We start from the raw sequence: 21,638 nt of genomic DNA, 5'->3' as shown, positions 1-21,638 counted from the left end.
ATGATCCAATTGCCTTCCCAAAGTTCCACTTCTGAACCTATAACCCTCTTAGGGTGCATTTTTGATCCAAACCATAACAAGGATTATCTTTCTCTTCTATATTTATAGGCCTCTTTGCTGAGTATTTTTGGTTGACTGTTTTTCCCTTTAAGTACTGTGAAACTCATCTCCAGACCTGTAAGATTTTTGCTGAGAGTCTACTGTCAGGAAAATTAGCACACCCTTCTTTGTTGTTACTTTCTCTTGCCACGTTGAGAATCTTCTCTTTATCTTTAACCTTTAAGAGCTTGATTTTATACCTTGAAGTAGACTCGGTTAAGTCAAATTTGAATGGTGGCCTTTGACCTTCTCTACCCAGATATTTTCATCTTTCTCTAGACTTGAAATGTTTTCTGTTATCTTTTTGATAACTTTCTACATCTTTTCATTCCCAAGCCCCTTTTATACTCAAATAAGTTGAATATCTGCTATTTTAATAAACTTATTTTTTTCTTTTTCTTCACCTGTTTATTTTCAAAAACATTTCTGTAAGCTCACTAATTCTTTCCTTGGTTCAGTTTCTTTTGTTATTGATACTCTGTATCATGTTTTAAATTTTTCTTATGGTACTTTTCAGTATGCAGATTTCTGTTTGGTTTTAAAAATTACTTCTGTCTCTTGGTTATGTTTATCTAGCAGCATTTCCAGTTGTTTCTCTGTATTTTCTTGAAGCTCCTTGAGTTTTCTTTAAAACAGCTAGCTTAAATTCTCTACCTGAGAGTTTACAGATATTACTGGCCATATGATCCGTTTCTGGTGCCTTATTTTTCCATTATGTGAGGTCTTGATTCCCTGCATGTTGAAGGACTAGGAATTAATTCCAGTCTTTGTGATCTGGCTTTGTTTATTCTTGTCCCTCCAGAAATGCTATGGAGTCTGCTCATTTTTTTCCTTAGCCTGTGGATACTTCCATTATTTCATCACTAAATAACACCATAGACTCAGGTGTGTGGCACACTAACTGTTGTTGTGTTGTCTCCGTTTCAACATTAGAGGGCACTCTGAACTGAGTTTTCCCCCAGATCTCCAGTTGGTGTATTGTTCAGAATGAACTGTGGGAGTGCCTAAGAAGGGTAGTCCACCCATACAAGCCTCCATCTGGGGCTGGCATAGGCCCTGATGACCTCTACTGTCGTCAGCCCATATTCAAGCACTACAGAAATCTGCCCAGCTCTGGACCTTGCCATGAAGACCCCAGTCTGCATACTATGCTCTGACTTGATACCTACCTAATCTTTTCTTCCCCTTAGCAGATAATTACTCTGTACATGTTGTACTGCCTAATGTTAGGGAAGGAATGGGGTGGGCAGCAGGCCTGTGGCCACTGATGCTATGAATGGATCACACCCAAAGCCCATAGTCCACAGAGACCAGCATAACCCTGGGGAAGGACCAAGGCTCATGCTGCTATGAGCTGCCTACTGCTCAGGAGAACTCATGGCCTGAGATGCTCCAACCAGCTGCAGATAGTGCTGACTGGAATCAAAATGAATGAATGAATGTGAATATGAGTAAAGGGATTCTATAGTGCCACTGCGCACTGGGGACGGCTTGGAGGGTTCATCTCTGAGTGCTGGCCCCAGGACAGGGACTGTCAGGAACAGCTAAGCCTTAGGTTTCACCAGACTGAGTTCCAAGACATAGCCTTGTGTTCACTTTCCTGTCTACTCCCCCAGTGGGAGGACTCTGGTTCCTTGTTCTGTTGCCTGTGGTCGGGGAAAAGGTAGTAAAGCCAGCCCCTTTGCCACCTGGCAAAGAAAAGTCCAATGGCTTCGTCTGTGGATGTTGGGCTGAAGGGCTGAGGTTTGTCTGGCCCTGGGCTTCTCTGGGGGTGGTCCTCGTACCTGTTTTCAAGTCTAACACCTGGAGTTAACGCTGCCCCAAGCAAACAGCATTTCTCTCTAGAGTGGACACTTGGCGTTGGGGGAGGGATGATATAGACGATCCTTCTCTTCCTGCCTTCTTGACATCTTTTCTTACCATTATACTAAACAGGCACTGTGTCTCTCACTTGGCTTCCTTAGCTCTTGCGAGGGTATCTTGGAAGGCTTAATAGCTGCTTAAACTGGTTTGTCAGTGAGGAGACAATCATCTTACTCAGCCACCATCTTGCTCCAATCTTGTTTTCTTATGATGTTCTTAGTTTTGTATTATTCAGATAACACTGATCATATAAAATGACTTGGAAAGTGTTCGCTCTGCTTCTGCTTTTTAAAAACAATTTTTGAAGGATTAGCCTTAAGTATTTTGGAAATGTTCAGTAGGATTTGTCAGGGAAAGCCAGACAAACCTGTACTTTATTTTGTAGGAAAGTTTAAAATTATGAATTCACTCCCCTTCCTTACTATAGGTTTGTTCAGACTTTCTATTTCTTCCTGAATCAGTTTTAGTAATTTGTCTTTCTAGACATTTTTCTATTTTATGTAGGTTTTTTAGATTTTGGTATATGTTTGTTCCTAGGATTCTAATTTAATCCTTTTTATTTCTGTAAAGTTTGTAGTATTGTTCCTTTCTCTTTTTTTTTTTTTTTTTTTTGGTACACAAGGACCTTGTGCTTTCGAGGCAGGCGGCAGAACCACTGAGCTAAATCCTGGCCTTCTTTTCTACATTCCTAATTTTACTGTTTTCTTTTTGCATCGGTCAGTCTAGCTAAAAACTTGTTAATAAATGTTAACCCTTTAAAAGATCAACTTCTGGTTTTGCTAATTTTCTTTATTTCTTTTTCTAGTCTCCATTTCATTTGTATCGACTGTTTATAGTGTATAGTTTTGTTTTTTACTTGATAAGAGGTTTCTAATTCTAAATCTTTCTCTAATTACTGCTTTACCTGCACCCTGTAAGTTTTGGTATAATGAGTTTTTGTTTTTAATTTATCATACAATATCCTTTAATTTCCTTTCTGATTTCTCCTTTGACCCATTGAATATTTATCATTGTGAATTTATACTCTATGAATTTTGAATGTCTCACATTTCCTTTGTTTATTGTTTTCTAATTTCATTCTACTGTAGTCAGAGAGCATATTTTGTATGAATTTAATAATGTGAAATTTATTAAAACTTGTTTTATTGCTTAGCATATGGTTTATGCTTGAGAATTTCCATGTTACTTGGCAAGAGTGGGTATTCTCCTCTTGCTTAGTGCTTTGTTCTACAGATGTATTTTAGGTCTAATTGGTTTATATTATTATTCAAATTTTCTTTTTACTTGCATGTCTTCTTTCTACTTGTTCTATCCATTATTGAAATAGGGATATTGAAGTTCCCAGCTGTGTATTAATCTGTGTTCATTTCTTCTCTTCATTCTGTGAGTTTGTGTTTCTTAAGAACATATGTATTTACAGTTGTTATGTCTTCATGAGGGATTGGTTCTTCTTTTTTTTTTTTTTGTCTTTGGTTTTTGACATTTTGACTATGATGTGCCTAAATGTGTATCTCTGTATCTCCCCAAGTTTTTCTTACTTTGAGCTTCTTAGGTGCGTAGATTAATGTTTTTCATCAAATTTGGAAGTTTTGGAAATTTTTCTTGCAATGTTCTTTCAGCCTCTTACCCTTACCGCACCCATGTCTTGGTACATTTGATAGTGGGTGCCTTATCAGTCTCTGTGGCTCTGTTCATTTTTCTTCATTCCTTTGTCTTTCTGTTCCTCAGTCTGGATAATTTCAAATGATCTTTCAAGTTTGCTGACATTTTCTTTTGCTAATCTCATTATTCTGTTGAGATCTTTTAGTGGATTCTAAAATTTCAGTTGTACTTTTTAACCCCACAATTTGTATTAGCTTCTTTGTAATTTCTACCTTTTTGCTAATATTATTTCCTTCTTATATTTTTCTTTTACTTTTAAGATGCTATAACTTCAAACACATTTATGTTTCATGTCTTTGCATATCTGCAGTCCTTGTTCAATAAATATATCTGAATATCCTCAGTCCTAGTTTGTATTGATTGATTTATACTCCTCTATGAATTGTACTTTCCTATTTCTTTCCAAGTCTTATAATTTTTGTTACAAACCTTATGTTTAAAAAATACTATATAATTGATAAGTTTTAATTTCAGACTCTATCCCCTCCAAGATATGTTGTTTTTGTTTCTGTTAGGTGATTTTGGGGGTTAATTCTGAAATGTCTGTTTTTCATTGTTGTGCATGGCTACTCAAATCTCTGGTCAGTTGACTTAAAGGTCAGTGAGATTCAGTGCTTATTTTATTTTTTTCATGCACACTTCTTAGACTGCTGCAACCCTTGTTAATTTGAATGTTCTGGAAAATGTTGATTTTACTTTTTCGGAGGACTGAATTTTCTGAGGTCTTCATCATTTCCTGAGGTATTTATGTTGTCATTCTGGAAGAGCTTCTTCTTGCATTATTTTTCTTTCCTCTCTCCAAGACCAATCAAAAATGCATTCCTTCCCTGGGCCCCAAATACCTAGCCCTGTTTGCTTCACATAAGTTTTTTTCAGCAACACTGTTGAAGCCTGTGGAGTAGAGAATTTGATTTTGAATTCATTCTTTATGGCATTGTGCAAGGGTAATTAATGTCTATCATTAGAAACAATATTAGACCTGGATCCTGGTTCCTATTATTTCCCATCTGCTCTATTTCTCCCTCATGTAAATATGCCTTCTTTAACCTTACTGTGTTATGTCATCTTACAGAGATAATAATGAAATGTAAATGTAACAATCACTACTTGTCAAACATTTTATTAAGAGCTTCGCATACAATATTCATTTCATCTTCACAATAACTTTATAAGGTTGATATATTTATCAGCTCAGTTTTACAGCAAAGGAAACTGAGGTTGGAAAGGTCACCCCATAACTTGTCTAAGGTCACCTAGCTAGTAAGTAGCTGGAATTCAAACCCTGAAAGTCTCACTGCAGAGCAAACACGTGCAGTGGCTGCGTTCTGTTGATCTCTGCCTTACAGGGGTGTGGGAAACAGCAGAGCCTTGAATGTGGAAGAAGCTCAAAAGGATCTTCGCATGGAGAAATTCTTGTCACGATAAATATATACTGTCTTTCATTTGTGTGGATTTTTTCTTTAGTACTGATATGGGAAATGTTTGTAGATACTTTGATCAGTTACAGAAGGAAATAATAGACATGGAATCACAGACTCAAATATCAAAGATTAATTATTTTGTGATTCAAGATATGAAGAAAGAAGAGGGTATTGTAACTTACAGTATTTCGATTGGGAAGATTAATATGATTGGATAAAGAAAATTAAAATTCTAATTTTATGCCTTTACATAATAGTAGGTTAGATAAATTAATGAGAAACATAGGAAATTATTATAAGCAATTAAAAAAGTAAGGTAAGTATGTTTTTCTCTCCCTCTTTTCGTCTCTTTCTTTTTCTCTCTCTCCTTCCCTCCCTACCTCTCTCTCTTTCTATCACTCTCTTCATTTCTTTCTTCTCTCCCTCCTTCCCTCTCTCTTTCTCTTTCTCTCTCTCTTTCTTTCTTGTTACTGGAGATTGAACCCAGAGCCTTTGTACTGAACCACATCCCTTTTGTTAGTTTGAGACACGGTCTTGCTATATATCACCCAGTTGCTCAGGCTGGGTCTAAATGTGTGATCCTCCTGCCTCTGCCTCCCAGAGTGCTGGGATTAAAGATGTGCTGTACCATTCCTAGCTTAAGTATTTAAAAAAATTTTGTAATACAATGATAAATAGTTGATGTTCTCTAAGAAAATTATGATTTTCTTAGTGATGTTTATAATCTCAAATGTCTCATCTAGGAATTATTGTGTTAAATGCAACAATTTAAAGTTTCTGAGGCACATGCTGCATTCTAGCAGTCATATAAAACATTTGTGTATATATGATCTCTTTTTCATTCACTTTAAAGAAATAAAGCTAATTTATGGAGCTCAGAGAAACTATGAGCCAAAAACTTTTGCCTAGCTCAAGAAAGTAAAAGACATACATTCACATTTCATTTCTAATTATGTAATATACACACACTGATATGACTTAAAACCCAACATATTTCCTTTATTAATGAACACATTGGTGTCATGTGGAGATACGTTCCATTTAAATCAGTGGCAATCTGAATTTTTTCCTCCTACCTTTGCTCTTCATTTCTTTTCACTCGAAGAAAAAAATAGCATTCAGTTTACAGAGTTTAAAGGTCATTTTCAGGTTATGGTGGATGAAAACACTAACAGTTTTTAAAGACATTTGTTGAAGTTTTGCTAAGAACTTCTAAGCAAGTCAGTGGAAAGGACCGAAGAATGAAATGAAGATTCTGAGCTGTTCCTGTAGATTAGCTTTGCTGCACATTCTACCTGTGCGAGCTGACCTGTCGCTGGCAGCACACCCTTCTGCCTGACCCCCACACACCGGGAATGGCGCCATGGGGGTTGGCTGGCTGTGCGTTCACATATACTGTACGTTTTGCAAGTCAGGTGGATGTGATTTTCCTTAGATAACAAACTCCAGCTCTTAGGGCAATGTTCAGTTTGCTTAGCCTGCTCCTTTTGCCGTGTGTCCCCAGCCATTTGGCCTAGGAGGGGCTGACCTTAGAGCATGGGGGCAGTAACTGTCCCTTCGTCAAAGAGAAATAATCGAAATTAGGCTACCCAGAAGCAACCCTGAACAGCTGCCTTCCATCAGAGTTGCAGTCAACTAACCCTGCCAGAGGATTAGCGGCTGTGGACAGGCAGGTTATTGGATCAACATTTTCTGACTTGCCATGTGGTTCAGGCTGTACCTCACTGAGCCAGATTTAACCACGGACTTTTCCTCTGGGCTTCCTGCCAGCCTTTGAACCTGGAGGCGTGGGCTTTGGAAGAATTCACCCATCTGCACAAGTTGTTCTGCTGCACATTTTAATAATTGTTATGCAGAGGTATGGGCTCAAGAGGAGGGAGGGTGTAGTCATGGCAAAATGGTTAGGACTACTAAGTTTGGAGTTAAGTCAATTTGGATTTGAATTCCGATTTCAACATTTCTGAACTGGGTGACTGTTGTTTCCTTCTATAAAATGGTCATGATACCTTTCTCATAGGCTGTGAAAGTGTTTAAACTAGTTAGTACGTTAAAAAGTTTGACGAAATATTTGTAAAACAGCATTTTTTTTTTTTTTGAACCGGGGATCGTACTCGGGTCCTTGAGCTTGAGCAGCAGGCAACAAAACCACTGAGCTAAATCCCCAGCCCCAGCATTTTATTAATTTTAAGGGTCTTTGGTATCATAATGGTTTTTCTGAAATATGCAAAAAAAAATCCAACTTAGTTCTGGGAAATATAACATTTTCTAATAATTTAACCAATAGTACTAATTATGTAGGATGTATATATTTCATTTCAGATGACATTAATTCCAACGCATAAGTTGTAACATCAGAAGTCTTGCGTACAGCGCCTTTTATTCACATAACAACCATTTCATAAATTCTTAATGTATGTTCAAATTAGGGGTCAGGAGGCACACAGCTTTGTCCTTGCCCTAGCAGTTGAAATCTCTTCATAGTTTTGTATAAAGAGCCAATTATTCTCTCTGAATTTAGAACAACACTTTCGTATTATACTGGGCTTGATGCACATATGTCTTCTGGGATCTTAATCATTTAGAGAAGTTCCATTGAGCCTCTACCAATAACTTCAAATGTGTCTAATTACATCACTTTTGTTTGTTCTGCAGTGAAAAGCACCACACTATTTTCTGGGCTATCAAAACTATCTGCCGTTTCTATTAAGACATTCTGGCTCATGACAAGCTTTTCATTTTCCTTCCTAGTTGTTTTAAACCTGTAACAGGCATTTTTGCTGTTGGGTAGGTTTGATGATGGCATATGATCAAACACAATTTTTCTCCCCTGATGTTAGCAACCAAACCTAGACCTCACATATGCTAGACAAGTGCTCTTCCACTGAGCTACATCCCCAGCCCAATTTTTCCAAAAGTTGGTTAGTGCATAATGTAGGAACAGGAAGGAGAAGAGAGAATGTCTTTAGATATTTCTCCTGTTCTGAGAAGTTACTTAATTTTCATAAATTTTGACTTTCAGTATATTTTTGTTCTAACTGCAGTGTAGTTGGAAGATGATAGCTGTAATGGTTTAAGTGTGAAGGGTCCCCCAAAGGCGTATGCATTGAGAGCTTGATTCTGAATGCAGCAAGGTTCCGAGCTGGGTCTTGGAGAGCTGAGTGGATCATTAGGCGCTAACTTCATCAGTGGGTTAACCCAGTGAAATGGGCTGTGAGGACTGAGCTCACCGGCAGGCTGGCAGGGGGTGAGGTGACTTAGAGAGGCATATCCTGTCCCCAGGCCCTTCTGTCTGGCTCTCTTGCTCTCTCTCTGCTCCCTGGCTGCTATGAGGTGAGCAGCTTCCCTCTGGCCTGCCCTCTACCATGATGTTTCTGCCTTAGAGCCAGCTGACTGGTGGACTGAAACTGTGAACCAAAGCAAACCTTTCTTCCTTACCTTGTATATGTTAGGTTTTTGTCTCAGCAATGGAAAGGTGACGAATATAATAGCCAAGCTTTTCAGTAATGAACAATTTAAAGTGACAATTATCAAACTAATGACCGGATTTTCTAAGCCAGTGAGAAATTGGAAGCAATACTCAGGAAACAAATTTCTGGACTGTGAATTGACAGTGAAGCTGTCAAGCCTCGTTTCAGTTTGGCCATCTAAAGACTCCCATGTACAAATGCCGCTCCACCCTGTTTGTGGTGTGTGGCCTGCTCTTAGAAGAGACAAGATCTAGAACGGCCCACATGATTCTGGACTCTAGCCTCAAGTTGAGCAGACTATTTAATTGTCTCTAGGTACACAATAAACGGCTATACTCCCAGCCAAGGATCCTTTATTTATTTATTTACTTACTTTTTTGGTACTGGGGATCGAACTCGGGACCTTGCACTTGCAAGGCAGGTGCCGGAACCACTGAGCTAAATCCCCAGCCCAAGAATCCTTTTTTAAAATGCCTGTTAAGAACAATAATTACTTGCTTGTATGGAGCTTCTAAATTTTCCAAGTGCTCTTGAAGTTTCATTTAATCATGGGAAAAATGGGAAATGGGGGTTGAGAGGAGGTAAGACACTTGATTTCGACCACATAAACCAGTGGATAAGGACTCAAACCTCATGATTTTAGCTGCAGGTCTAGCTTTCTTTGTATTAAACAACCCAGCCCAACAAAGGTAAATGCTTATGTCATATCGTGAGTTAAGCTCCATTGAGAAGATGCCTGATAAACACATACATTTGCGGTAGACCTTAAGAACTTCAAGTGTTCTCTCAGTCTTTTATTTGGCTGATTCAGAATTCATAATGATGTCCACTTGCCTGCTATGTGGGATGCGATGTTGAAAAATAACATTTCGTATGGGTAGACTTTTTACAACACACTCAAACTTTGTCCTCTTTTTGAGAAGTGGGAATGTGAAAAATACACTGGCAGACCACAGCATGTTTGTTAGATTTTCTTGTCCCTAGAAATGTGATGTTTTCATATAAGAAATAGTATGCTAGTAACAAGTTATGGAAGTTGTGAGAGAAATAATTACAGGAGCGAGCTTCTGAGGATGGTTGGTTTTATATACTTAAGCTTCTAGATGACCCTTGCACAAAGTATATTCCAATGTAACTGTGGCTTTTAATACCATGTACAAGGAAAAGTTTAGGCTAAAAATGAATGATTGTAACTTACAAATGGTATAATGGGGAGACACACAGAGCCAACATACTGAAGTGTTTTCTGTTATTTATACTAAACAGTTATAGAAATTATATAGATGTAGGTTATAATGACTGTAAATTATATACCTTCTATAATAGTCTTATTCAGTAACCTTTATCCTCTACTATGAATAAATTCTTTTCCAGAAGTGGGATGGGAGTGAAAAAAACCCCAAAAAGTTCAAACAGCCCTGAATTAGACAGCACTGGGTGTAGCTGAGTATCCCCTTTATTTTGAGGAAATATGCATTTTTCTCCTTTGTACTAATAAAAAAAATATGTATGCTTTGGTTTCTCTGAGGTATCTTTCTTCAGGCTTGATAATGTGACTTCTATTTTGCATAATTAAATACCAGATTATTTCTCCCTTCAATTCATTCCTTTCTGTGAATAACTGAGAAACATGATGGGATGCGTGGTGTCAACTGGAATATGAGAAGCATCTTTCCTTCTCTATAAAATAAACCAGGGGCACTTTTTAAAAACTCTCAAATACTGTTTGACCTGTGCAATTGTGAAAAAACATTCACAAACATGCAGGAGGAGAGCAAAAATATTTTTGGATCTCTTATGTAACTTTTGGAAATACACAAATTTCTATATTCCATATACTGGGGATCTTGTAGGATTTTATAACTTGAGATAAAAATACATGCCCATGTTTTCAAGACTTCTTTACAGAAAGACAGAAGGAGAGCTACTGAGCAGCTTGAGCAAAAGTTTTCTCCTTTTTTCTTCTACACTGTGCATAAAAAATGTATCATTAAAAATCAAAAGCTTTATGTTTGTTTTTAGGGAATTATTTCTGAGATAGAGCGAATTTTGGAGTTCACAAGTATCTAGTGTATTTCTACACAACTATGATCAGTGTAGGTCAAGATCAAAAACACAAACGACCATTTAGCCAAACAATTTTTTAAAAAGCACAAACTTAATTTAGTCTTAACTGACTTAAAATTCTATAGTTCTTTTACCTGTTATTTTCAGTTCTCATTGCAGAATCAAGATAAATATTTTAAAAATCTCATTTAAAAGGATGCTTAAAATCATTGAAAGTAGGAAAATTTTAGGAAAAATATTTTGCAGTCACAAAGGGAGGTTTATTTATTTATTTATTTTATTACTTAAATTCTTTTATTGGTACATTTTAGGTATACAGCACATTTACATTTCTCATCGGGAACTTGTACCTTTACATGATGCATCTTGGCTCTTATTTTTTCCTCATTCCTAGCCCTCGCTTCATCCCCTCCACCCTTCCCTATTTACAAAGACTTTATTTCCATTTTTTCCATTTCTCATCATTTTTCCTTTCCCTTCTTTCCTTTCCCCTGCCCCTCCCACTATCCCTACCCGACAAAGGGAGGTTTAAAGACAAAATAAGGAACATTGTTGTCTCACAATTATTCCTTAAGAGCACCATGGGTATGTTTTCACTCAGCCAATATGATCATCAAAGAAGCCTGGATTTTAATGAGATAGGTATCTCAGACATGAAATAATCGACAGAACCAGCCTGCTTTTCCCATGTGTCAGGCATCAAGATCCAAGTAGCTCTGTGCTTGTCTGTAGTTTAAGGATGTAGGAACTTTGCACGAAAAATCTTTTCATTGCTTATTGTGTTATGTCAGTTACGGACCCAGGCTTTGCTTATGCCACTGCTAAGCTACCCGGAATATGTTTAGGGTATACAAAAAATGCAAAATAACCTCAAGGCAATAGTCAGAAACATTAACAATGATTGAAAAGTTATCATTTTCTATTAGTATTGTTTAATCTAATTTTCAGGAAACTAAAGGACAAATGATAGAGGGGAGAGGCCCAATGGCTCAGCTGTCATTAGGAGGGAGAGGAGTAGTGAAGCTTCCCAAGCTGAAGGTCATTCTCTGCCCAAAACATTTCTAGAGGGCTTCCGTGTGTGTGTGTGTGTGTGTGTGTGTGTGTGTGTGTGTGTACGCGCGCACAGGCTCACCTGTTTCTCGGTCTATGAAACGAAAATACCAGAAGTCTTAGTTTTGCCCCTGGTCTGCTAGCTGTTAATCATGGACAAATATCACTGAGGTTCTCTGGACTTTGATTTTCTCAAGTATAAAATTAATGATTTTGATTGAGATCATTAGGGCCCTTTCTAGCTTTAAAATTCTAGAATTCTAGAAAAGAATAAAGAGGGGGAAACTACATAGGGATCAAAGCCAGCATTTGAGCAATTCTATCCCCCCATCCCCCTGAATAATCTTTCAAAAATAGTGCTGTTTAGGTTTTCCAGGTCCTATGTGTAAGTGTGCGTGCAAAGAAGCGGGCAAATATATCAAGTACTTACAGTTATTGAAGTCACTTTCTCCAGAAAGAGTTCCTGTACACCTACCTCTTGCACACCTTTTAAAATAGTTACTTATTTCTTCTTTACGTTCCATCTGCATCTTCTGCATTCTTCTACTTTTTGCATTGTTCTTATTGGTGTAACTGTCACCTCTACTGGACCTGTAGTTCTCTGAGGATGGAGCTGTAGTTTTATTTGTCACTAAATTCCAGTTCCTCACATAGATCCTGACATATGATAGGCGTAATAAATATTGTTGAAACAAATATTTGTTGGTTTACATATGTCATCTTGCTGAATGTATGTAATATTACTATCTCTAAGAAGACAAACTCATAGTGGAAACAAATTCTTTGTATCACACTGCTAATAAATATTAGCGTTGTTCTACTTTGTGTCTTTCTGTTTCTAAATGAGTTCTTTACAGCTACCTTCCACACAAATAATGAGAAGGCCAGTAGGACTTACATGAAGTAAGAATTTGGTTTATAACTTGGTTATCACAGGGCAAAATTTGGCTAAATCTAATGTTCTTAAATACCATACATGTTTTATATTATTAGTCATGTCTAATCTGCCTACTTTCCCAGGGAAAGCTTGGATATTTATTTTGAATTTGCAACATGCAATTACTATTGATCTTTTGTTTTTAAAAAAAATCATTCAGCCACAATTAGGATTGTGAAGGATAATGGGAAAAATGGAGTTCACTGTCTTTCTTCTCAGTTTTGGTTCCAAAACTCTCTGTTCCCTTTTCTCCTTGACTTCTTGCTATTTTGCTATTTGTCTAGCTATGTTTACAGGCTTACAGTGTTGCTGGTGAAAGTCACAGTATCTCTCATTCCACCACAAATCCTTGCTTTTCCGTTAGCTGGACCTTATTGCTGGATAATATTTTCATCCCACTCAGGTTGCATTTACCCACAGTTTTCCCAAATATTTTGTACTTATCTCAAGTTTCTTACTCTACCCTTGCATTATTTCATTTCCTTCTTCTGCTGCTTTCAACTCTGTGGATTGCTATAAGGTTATTGTATAACGGGAATTTGAATCTTACTATTCCCCACCTTAATATTTTTTCCATTCTTCCATTTTTCTCTTCTTCATGGACAAGTCTTCCTACCCTCCCCTCCTAAATGGTGGTACTTCACTATCTTCTCTTAGCTTGCTCTTCTTCATTCTGTGTTCCCCAAGATTTGCTCTGTCTCCTCTGTAGGCGTGACAGTCAAACCTACATCTAGCTGTGACCACTTATGCCAATTCCATTCTCATCTTTAAACTTGCTGTTTGGAAATCTCCACTTCACGGCCTTTACTCACTTCAAACTCAGCATGTCATGATTCTGATCCTAAATAATCTTTTCCTCACTTCCTTGTTTGTGTTAATAAACAAGAGCTTTTTATTACAGGGCTATTAGACTCATTTCTTGGATCATGATTCTGATCATGGCATAATTTTGCTGGTTTTGTATTTAAATTTCTTTTCTTTTCTTTTCTTTTTTTTTTTTTTGGTACCAGGGATCGATCTTGGGACCTTGCACTTGCGAGGCAGGTGCCAGAACCACTGAGCTAAATCCCCGGCCCTGTATTTAAATTTCTTAAGCTTCATTTTCCTTATCTTCGAGTATTTTGAATAGATGGATTGTGGAGATTACAATATAAACTCACATGTACTAGGCCAAACATGCTGCCTGGTGTGAGTAGGCTTGCCTGTTAGGGTTCTCCCTACTTAAACACCTCTACTGGCTCTGTATTGCTTACAAAATAAGTTAGTTGCTTCCCAGCCTGACATGCAAGTTCTTATCAAATTGTTCCCTGAAAATGCTTCACTCTTTCTCATTTTTGCTCTTGCATTTTTTTCCTTAAGCGAAAGTCTTCACTTTACCATCTCTACCAGTTTCAGCCCTACAGCTGAAACCATTTAAGGGCCAACTTAGGTAATTTCTCTAATGTGAAAAGTTCCCTGGTATTCACAATGTGAGGAGAATTTCCTCTTTCACTCCTCAATTCTTTCTCCATAATTCACCAAATTCTTCCTTGAAGTATAGGTATAACTTTTGATGACATTTTTATGCTACAGTTTTATGCTGTTCATTTTGAGCACTATCATTTGTCTTTATTTTTATAAATTTCACAGTACTAAAGAGTGCTTTCTCCATAAGAGAACTTCAAATATATCTATTGAATAATTTAAGTGATAATCAGTATTTGGATTCCCAAATCCCCAAGAGGGGAAGAACTGACTGGAAATGTGATAGAGTTATGGGTCATGACATTGTACAAAAATGTGAGAACAGCATTTGGTTAGATCATGTAATTATCTACAAGAGAAAGCATATATGGTTTAGTTCACTTTATGTGGCATTAGGAGAATGGGCCCAAGCCTAGACTAAACATTTTATAATCTTTCACTGACCTTCCTGGAGATAGACAGCTCAGTCTTGGCCATCTCTAATTATTATAATTTTGCACTTAGAGCACATGTGTTACATGGAGCTCTCTTTTGCCTACATTACTTTCCGTGCCCTCTTGGTAAGCACTGTAGGTAATTGTTAGGATTCCATTTTGTAAAGGCTACAGTTAAACTCAAAACTATTTTGAAGACAATTCATAGGTTTCTCCAGTCAAATTCATGAGTCTCCCAGTCAAAGTGAGGGGGGAATTACAACCATTAAAGCACCTTATTCATGAGAACACATTTAAAAAAATATAACCCAGAAGATAATGCCATCATTACTTTGGACAAGAAGAGGGTATAGGGCTAGAAATGTGAAGTGTGTAAAGAAATGGAAACTGAGTATTCAGAAGACTGCTCCAATTTTAATTTCTCAATTCTTAATTTGCATTCTGCTGCTGTAGATATGCCTTAAGATTCCGTCTATGGCTCAAGCTAATGATATTAGATTTTCCTTAGGATATACCTCCTTACAACACAATTTTTATAATGAGATATCAAACATTCCTAGAGTCCTTTATACACTACATTTTTGGTTAGGAGGAAGGTTTGGTGTAAGAGAAAAAAGGATTGCCTCAGCATTGGAGGAATTAGATGCCATTTCTGGCTCTGGAGTTACTGTGTGAACTTATACTGAACACTTAACATCACTGGTGCCTTACTTTTCAGCTATGCAATGAAGAGTTAGTTTCCTCCTCATGTGGTTGTTACCATGAATAATGGAGAATGATGCTTCACAAGTTATAAAGTGCTTTGTGAATAATCACTTAAAGAGGGAGCTAGAAAGACTCTTGAAACCAGATGAACGCTTAAAGCCTTTACTTCTCACCTCAAGACCTCTGTTCTTTCGTTTTTCTCTGCTGGAACACTCTTCTACTCTTTTTAATCTCCGTGACCTAATTTTAATCATCCTTACCTCCAACAAAGTCCTCCCTCCCCCCGACATTGGTTTTCTAGGGTTACTCTAACAAAACATCACATATTGGGTAGTTCAGACAGCAGAAGTTGATTTTCTCCCAGTTCTAGAGGGTAGAGATTTGAGGCCAAGGTATCAGGGGTTTGGTTTCTTTTGAGGTCCTGTCTCCTCAGCTTATAGATAGTCATCTTCTTCAGAAGACTCAATGTTTGTGTTCTGCTTTCTTCTTAGGAGGATGCCTTCAAATGCAGTCACATTCCAAGGCAGTAGAGGGTAGGCCTTCAACATAAGAATCTTGAGGGGATACAATTTAGCCGATAACAATCACTGTACCAAAACTAGTTTCTCCAATAGTTTAAATTTCATTTTCTATCCTTTTCACAGATCTTAGTGAAACTATTTGCTTGCTTTTTTTGACTGATTTTTTCCATGGGAATGTAAACATTGTGAAGGGATGGAGTAGATCTTATTACTTTTGTAGAAAGAACTTTATTTTCCTTTTATGACGATTATTTTTCTGTGCTTAAAACAGTGAAATATGGAAAGTGTTCCAGAGGTGTCAGACATTGTTATCCTTCCCCCTGTACACATTTGTTGTAAAAAATGGATGGATGAAGTGAGTTCCTTATGAGTTAAATAATTTCGTATTGATTGTCACATATCAGTCTATCACAAAGTAGATGGTTTTTTTGCTTTTCAAAAGGCCATATCCTTCCCTGAGTGCAGGAACAACCAGAAATTCTGGGGGATAGAAAGGTTTGCAATTGGACTGCATCTTCACTGTGACTTCTGTCTCTGCTCCAACTGCTGCATCAGGGCTCTCGCTGGGTGCTTCCTATGCTTGGTGACTGATTTGGGGCTTGGTATGTGCAAAGCCATAATTTTTATCTAGAATTAGCTGGAAATAGGAAACAAACAATGCCTACAAGATAAAATGACTCTGGATTCCAGCAAGACTAGAGATCAAGAGCCAACCTCTGGCAGAAGCCATCATGAGTTCATGGAAGTTGGGATTTAGTGAGCTGTTGAGTAAGAAGCCAAAGGAAAACAAACAAATGAAGGAAGCCAAACAAAGTGGCTGTAGGAGCCAGCTTAGCTGGAGCAGAACCCATTGAAGGCAAAACAAGGGGTCAAACTGTTTTGCACACCTAACCTGCTCCAGAGGTGTCTGTGACTGCAACTGCAAAGCACCTGTGGGGTCCGCAACAGGTCGGAGTCATTGTGTGGACATTCGCGGCAGGACTGATGTGCTCAGACTGGGAGATCCTAAACGCCTCATCAGTTTGGGCATGCAGGCCATCTAATTTAGACCTCTGTAGTTCTCTCCATAGACAGGGTCCCCGGTCAGTCTTCAACCTTATTGGACAAGGAGCTTTTCTCACAGAAGATTTTTTCTGAAAGATGTTATTTTGTTTTTGCAAGTGTTTAAGGAGTAAAGAGTTAGAAACAAAGGCCAAATGTATAGAACGTTCACAATGGGTCAGGCACTGTGGTAAGCACATTGGCTGTATTATATTTATCACACATGTGTGAGACAGATAGCATGTCATTTCCATTTTAAGACATAGAAACTAAAACACTCAGGTGGCCAAAGTAAGAGAGTTTATGAGTGGAGGGCAGAGTAGAAAATAGGAATGTTTGCTTGTAAACCTCTGTACTCTCCCCTCCCTCAATCCACATTTACTGAGTGTTTCTGTCCCCTGTGCTGTGTGTGTTAAAAGTACATGAGGGTTAGAGTTTTACATCTTGAGAACATTGCTTTGTGGTAGATGTTATAATTCCTGGTTTTCTAATGTGGAGGCTGAGGCTGAGAGAATTTTGCCCAGGGTTTTCACTTTGGGAGACAGAATCCCAAGTGAGAATTCCAAGCCTTTGAGTGCAAGCAGTAAAGGCAAGGATTTTATCTCATTGTCACAACTCTGCTTATAACTGATGCATTAAAAAAAAATTTGCAGACCAGATGTAGTTTTAAACAACATATTGAAGTTACCATAAATAGGAGGAAGGGGGGTCTTTGGGTTAAGGGGTGGAGAATGTCATACAGTGACATTCATGTGACTCAGAGAGGCTTTCAAATAGAAGGGCTTCCAACAGCTATGCAGCATGTATGGGTCTGCAACTAGCTCTTTCTAACAGTGAACCACTTCTTATTTGGACAGCGCTGGCATTGTCACCGTGGCAGAGATGACTCTTGGGAAAACCTTTTTGAGCAGAATAAGATGGAAACAAAAGTGCATATGTAAAACAGAGATTTGGCAAATGGACCATCCAATTCTTGACATCCCTGCAAAATTTACCTTCATTAAAATCAAAAGTTGAGACATGTAACTTTCCCCTCCCTGCACTTTTCCTAGGATAATCCCTGAATTCCCATGTTGGATAGAAAATATCAACACCCCTATGAATCACTCCCTTACCCCAATAAACCCTGAAAGTCAACCTCAGAACGCTGTCCTTACAGCCCTACTGTGAGTGTGTTTCTTTTAACACATGACAGTATCCATGTACACTACTGCTTCGTGTTCATTCTCTCCAGAGGTCGTAAATAATCTTACAAAATGGATGTAGCTTTGTTTTTTTTAAACTGCAAAAGTAGACAAAAAGCTTTGAAAAAATTATCTGCATTTTCCTCCCTTCATGAACTCGTTAGTCTGGTTATTGAACCCAGGATAAGTAAAACTCAAGTGTGTTTGCTCTTCATTAAAGCTCTTCATGATGTACCCAGAGGCACCTTTAACAGCCTGAGAGCCCGATGAGGGGGCAGTGAGCTCTCTGGTCTGCTTCCCAAAAGATTATCTGTGCATTTTTGTTCTGAGAAAGAGAAGTGAGGAACTTAAGCTTCACTTAACATATAGAAGGAGAGTTCGTGGATGTCAGTCACCCTCACGTATTTGTGCCTGCAGGTGAGGACTTTATGAAGACAGTGCTGCTGAGGTGGGACTGGAGGAAGAACAGGAAGGTGTTCTCACTGATGAACAGACCCTATGACGGTCCCCTGGATTTCCTCAGCAATCTCAGTTCCATCCTTTTTTGTCATTAAAATACATGGTTTTTGTTTCTGAGTAGATTATAAAGTTTTAGTCAAATGACTGTTATGGGGATAATTAAAAATGAAAAATAATACCCATTCCAGTGAACAGGATACTTTAATAGGCTCTCAAAAAAATTAGAAAACAAAAGCTTTCTTTTCCTTTTTAGGTGCAGGAACAAATGGTGGTAAATCTATTCATGTAGCTTTAGATTCAAGAGTAATGAAACACAAGTAAATAAACTTTCCAGGATTAGAGCTCTGTATTCTACCCCCTCCAAGTCTCTATTTTTATAACTTATATGTCTGACTTTAGGGTTTACACATTTTTTAACTTTTTCTTATCTGTATTAATACTAAGCTACTTTTTTTAAGAGTAGGAAAATTTATTGAGAGAAAGATAGCTTCTGTCTAAGACAGACAGAAGAGGGACCGGAAAGTGGGTGCCCCCCCCCGCCCCCCACTTTACAAAATACTAAGCAACTTTGAGGTATTGTGCAAAGCTCTTCATACCTCATCCCTTTTAATTTTCACAATAATACTACAAAATGGATATTATTTTCTATTATATAGATAACAAAACTGAGGGTTAGAGAGGTTAAGAAACTTGTCTAACTTGATACACCTAGTGAAATAATTAGCATCAGACCCATACCATCCTGACATCAGTGCCCAAGCATTTATCACCAAATGGTTGTAAGGTTGACCAAGATAATGATTATATAGTAGGGGATTAAGATTATTTATCAATTGAACAAATATTTATGAAGTCTTCTAGTATGTGGCATGTATTGTTCTATGCATGTAGGCTACAGCAATAACAAAATTAAAAAGACAAATTCTGTATACTTGTGAAACTTATATTACAATGAGGAAAACAGTGAAAAAATATACTACAGGAGAGTGATGACTGCTATAAAGAAATATGAAGTAGCGTAAAGAATAGAGAGTGATGAGAGTGATGGACATTGGATAACTCTTTCAGGTGCTCTGTTAAGGTGACATTTAAATAGACATCTGAATAAAATGAAGGAGAATGCTTCATTGAAAAAAGTAGGAAGACTATTTCAAGCAGAAAAATAAATGAGTGCAAATCCTTGGAGCGTTCAAGAAACACTAGGGAGCTCTGATTTGTTAGAGTAGAGTGATGAGGGTGTTCATCTAAAAGAGAAGGGAAGTTATTTTAGGATTTTTAAGCAAAAGCATGACACTATCTGATACAAGTTTAAAAATGACCCACCTGTTTTGCAAGCACAAGGTCCCGAGTTCGATCCCCGGTACAAAAAAAAAAAAAAGAGGAACACTCTGTCTGCTTGCTGCATTCTTGGATAAATGACTAGACTGAAACCAATTTGAAGTAGGTTGCATAAAACTTGCATACGGCTTTGAAGTGGGGATGGAAAGGATGGGAAGAGGACAATCACCCTAAACAGTTGGAATTGTCATTTATAGAGATTAGGAATAGTAGAAATACAGGTGGAAATAGAAATTGGAATATAGGACTTTAGTTTGGGAAATATTATATTTGAGATAACTATTTGGGTTCCAAATGGAGAAATCCACTAAACAAATCTTGACATACAACTCTGGAATGCAAGGAAGAACACAGAGTCAGAGCTACATGGTGAGGAGCTGTCAGTCTGTGCATAGTATTTACAGCAGGAGTTTGATGAGATCATCTCAAGAGTAAATTCAACTAAAGGACAGAGAGCTGTACATCGTGGGGCATCCTAGGAAAGGGGTTCAGCAAGTTGAATAGGAGCCAGTAGAGAAGACTGTGCAGGAGAACTAAGTGTGCTGAGGAAGGGACCAACCGCTGTAATGCCTGCAGTGAGTAGTTTTTACTCTCAGTACTTATGACACCAAATGTGAGGGTGTTTTATCTCCAACCAAATTGCCAACTCTTTGGACACCAACTGGGTGTCCAGTTGTTTGGTTCAGTTCTGACACTACCTGGCCAGAGTTGGCTCAGACCTCCTAGGCTAACGATGCAGTCTCACAAGAAAGCACTGATCCGCACACTTCAGGTGTCAGCCACAAGTCCTGGGCCTCCCATACTTCTAAGTGACCGGCTATAAACCAGAAGTTCCAAAGACCATCTCCTCAGACTTGATAGTTTGCTATAGGGGCTTACAGAACCAGCAGTGCCTCTTACCTACATTTACTAGTTCATTATGAAGACACAACTATCACTGGGTCTTGGTGGATAACTCAACCTTCAGGACCTCTCTGCTTCCTGGAGGTCCAGAGTACGGATGAAAGTTCCTCTAATCACACCGTGGTCTTTCTGGTGACAACACTCATCCAGAAGTTGCCATCTTAGCACACAAGACTCTTCTGACCTCAAGAAATTCCAACAAGTTTACAACCTGTGTCAGAATGAGAGACAGAGACCAACTATTAGAGCAAAGATGGTCATTCTGTTAGTCAGGAAATTGGATGGTTTCAGGGGCCTATGTTAGGAATGAGAGAAAAGGAAAAAAAATACTTCCAATGAAGAAAGAAATGTCACGTTGAAGAAAACAATTGAAAAAGGAAAGGATGGTCAACCGGGTCAAATGCTGTGGCAGGACAAGGAAGAAGAGGATTGAATGTGGCAATAGGAGGTTGATGATGATCTTGACAAAAGCAGTTTTCAAAGAGATGTTGGGAAGAAAACCTCATTAGGGCAGCTTCACTAGAGAATGGAGGAGAGGAAGTATGAATTGTGAGTATAAATAGGGTTCTGAAGATCCTCCTTTCAATGCAGAGCATAAATATTGGATGATAGAGGAAAATCTATGAAGATGTTATGTTACATGCAAAAGGGTGATTAGCATTGTGGATGGAATTGAGGTATTGAACCAGCTGAGGTTAAAATGGAGCGATTGTCCTGGATTACCTTGGTGGCTAACCTACTCACAAGAGTCTTTCGAAGTTGAAGGAAGAAGCAGAAGAAGACTCAGAATTCGAGAAGGGGATGTGATGATGGAGGGAAAGTCAGCGAAATTCAGTGTGAAGAGGACTCAAGTTATCCTTTTCTGGCTTTGAAGATGGAGGAGGCCATGAGCCAAGGACTATGGTTGGCCTCTAGAATCTGGAAAAGATTAAAGAAAAAGATTTTCTCCTAGACCTGCCAGAAAGAAACATAGCTCCACTGTCATCGTGCCTTTACCTCAGAGAAACCTGTTCTGAACCTCTG

At 38.2% G+C, this 21,638-nt stretch overlaps 1 protein-coding gene across 11 annotated transcripts in view; it reads left to right on the top strand.

The window, feature by feature from the left end:
- Nucleotides 1–21,638, top strand: part of LOC147827592 (uncharacterized) — a 148,412-nt gene that overhangs the window by 35,130 nt on the left and 91,644 nt on the right. The window lies entirely within an intron of this gene.

This window comes from Heterocephalus glaber, unplaced genomic scaffold (genome assembly GCF_053883595.1).
Source record: "Heterocephalus glaber isolate CG9 unplaced genomic scaffold, H.glaber_assembly_v1.0 deba00001442, whole genome shotgun sequence".
NCBI lineage: Eukaryota > Metazoa > Chordata > Mammalia > Rodentia > Bathyergidae > Heterocephalus > Heterocephalus glaber.
This window is presented reverse-complemented; position numbering and strand designations above follow the sequence as displayed.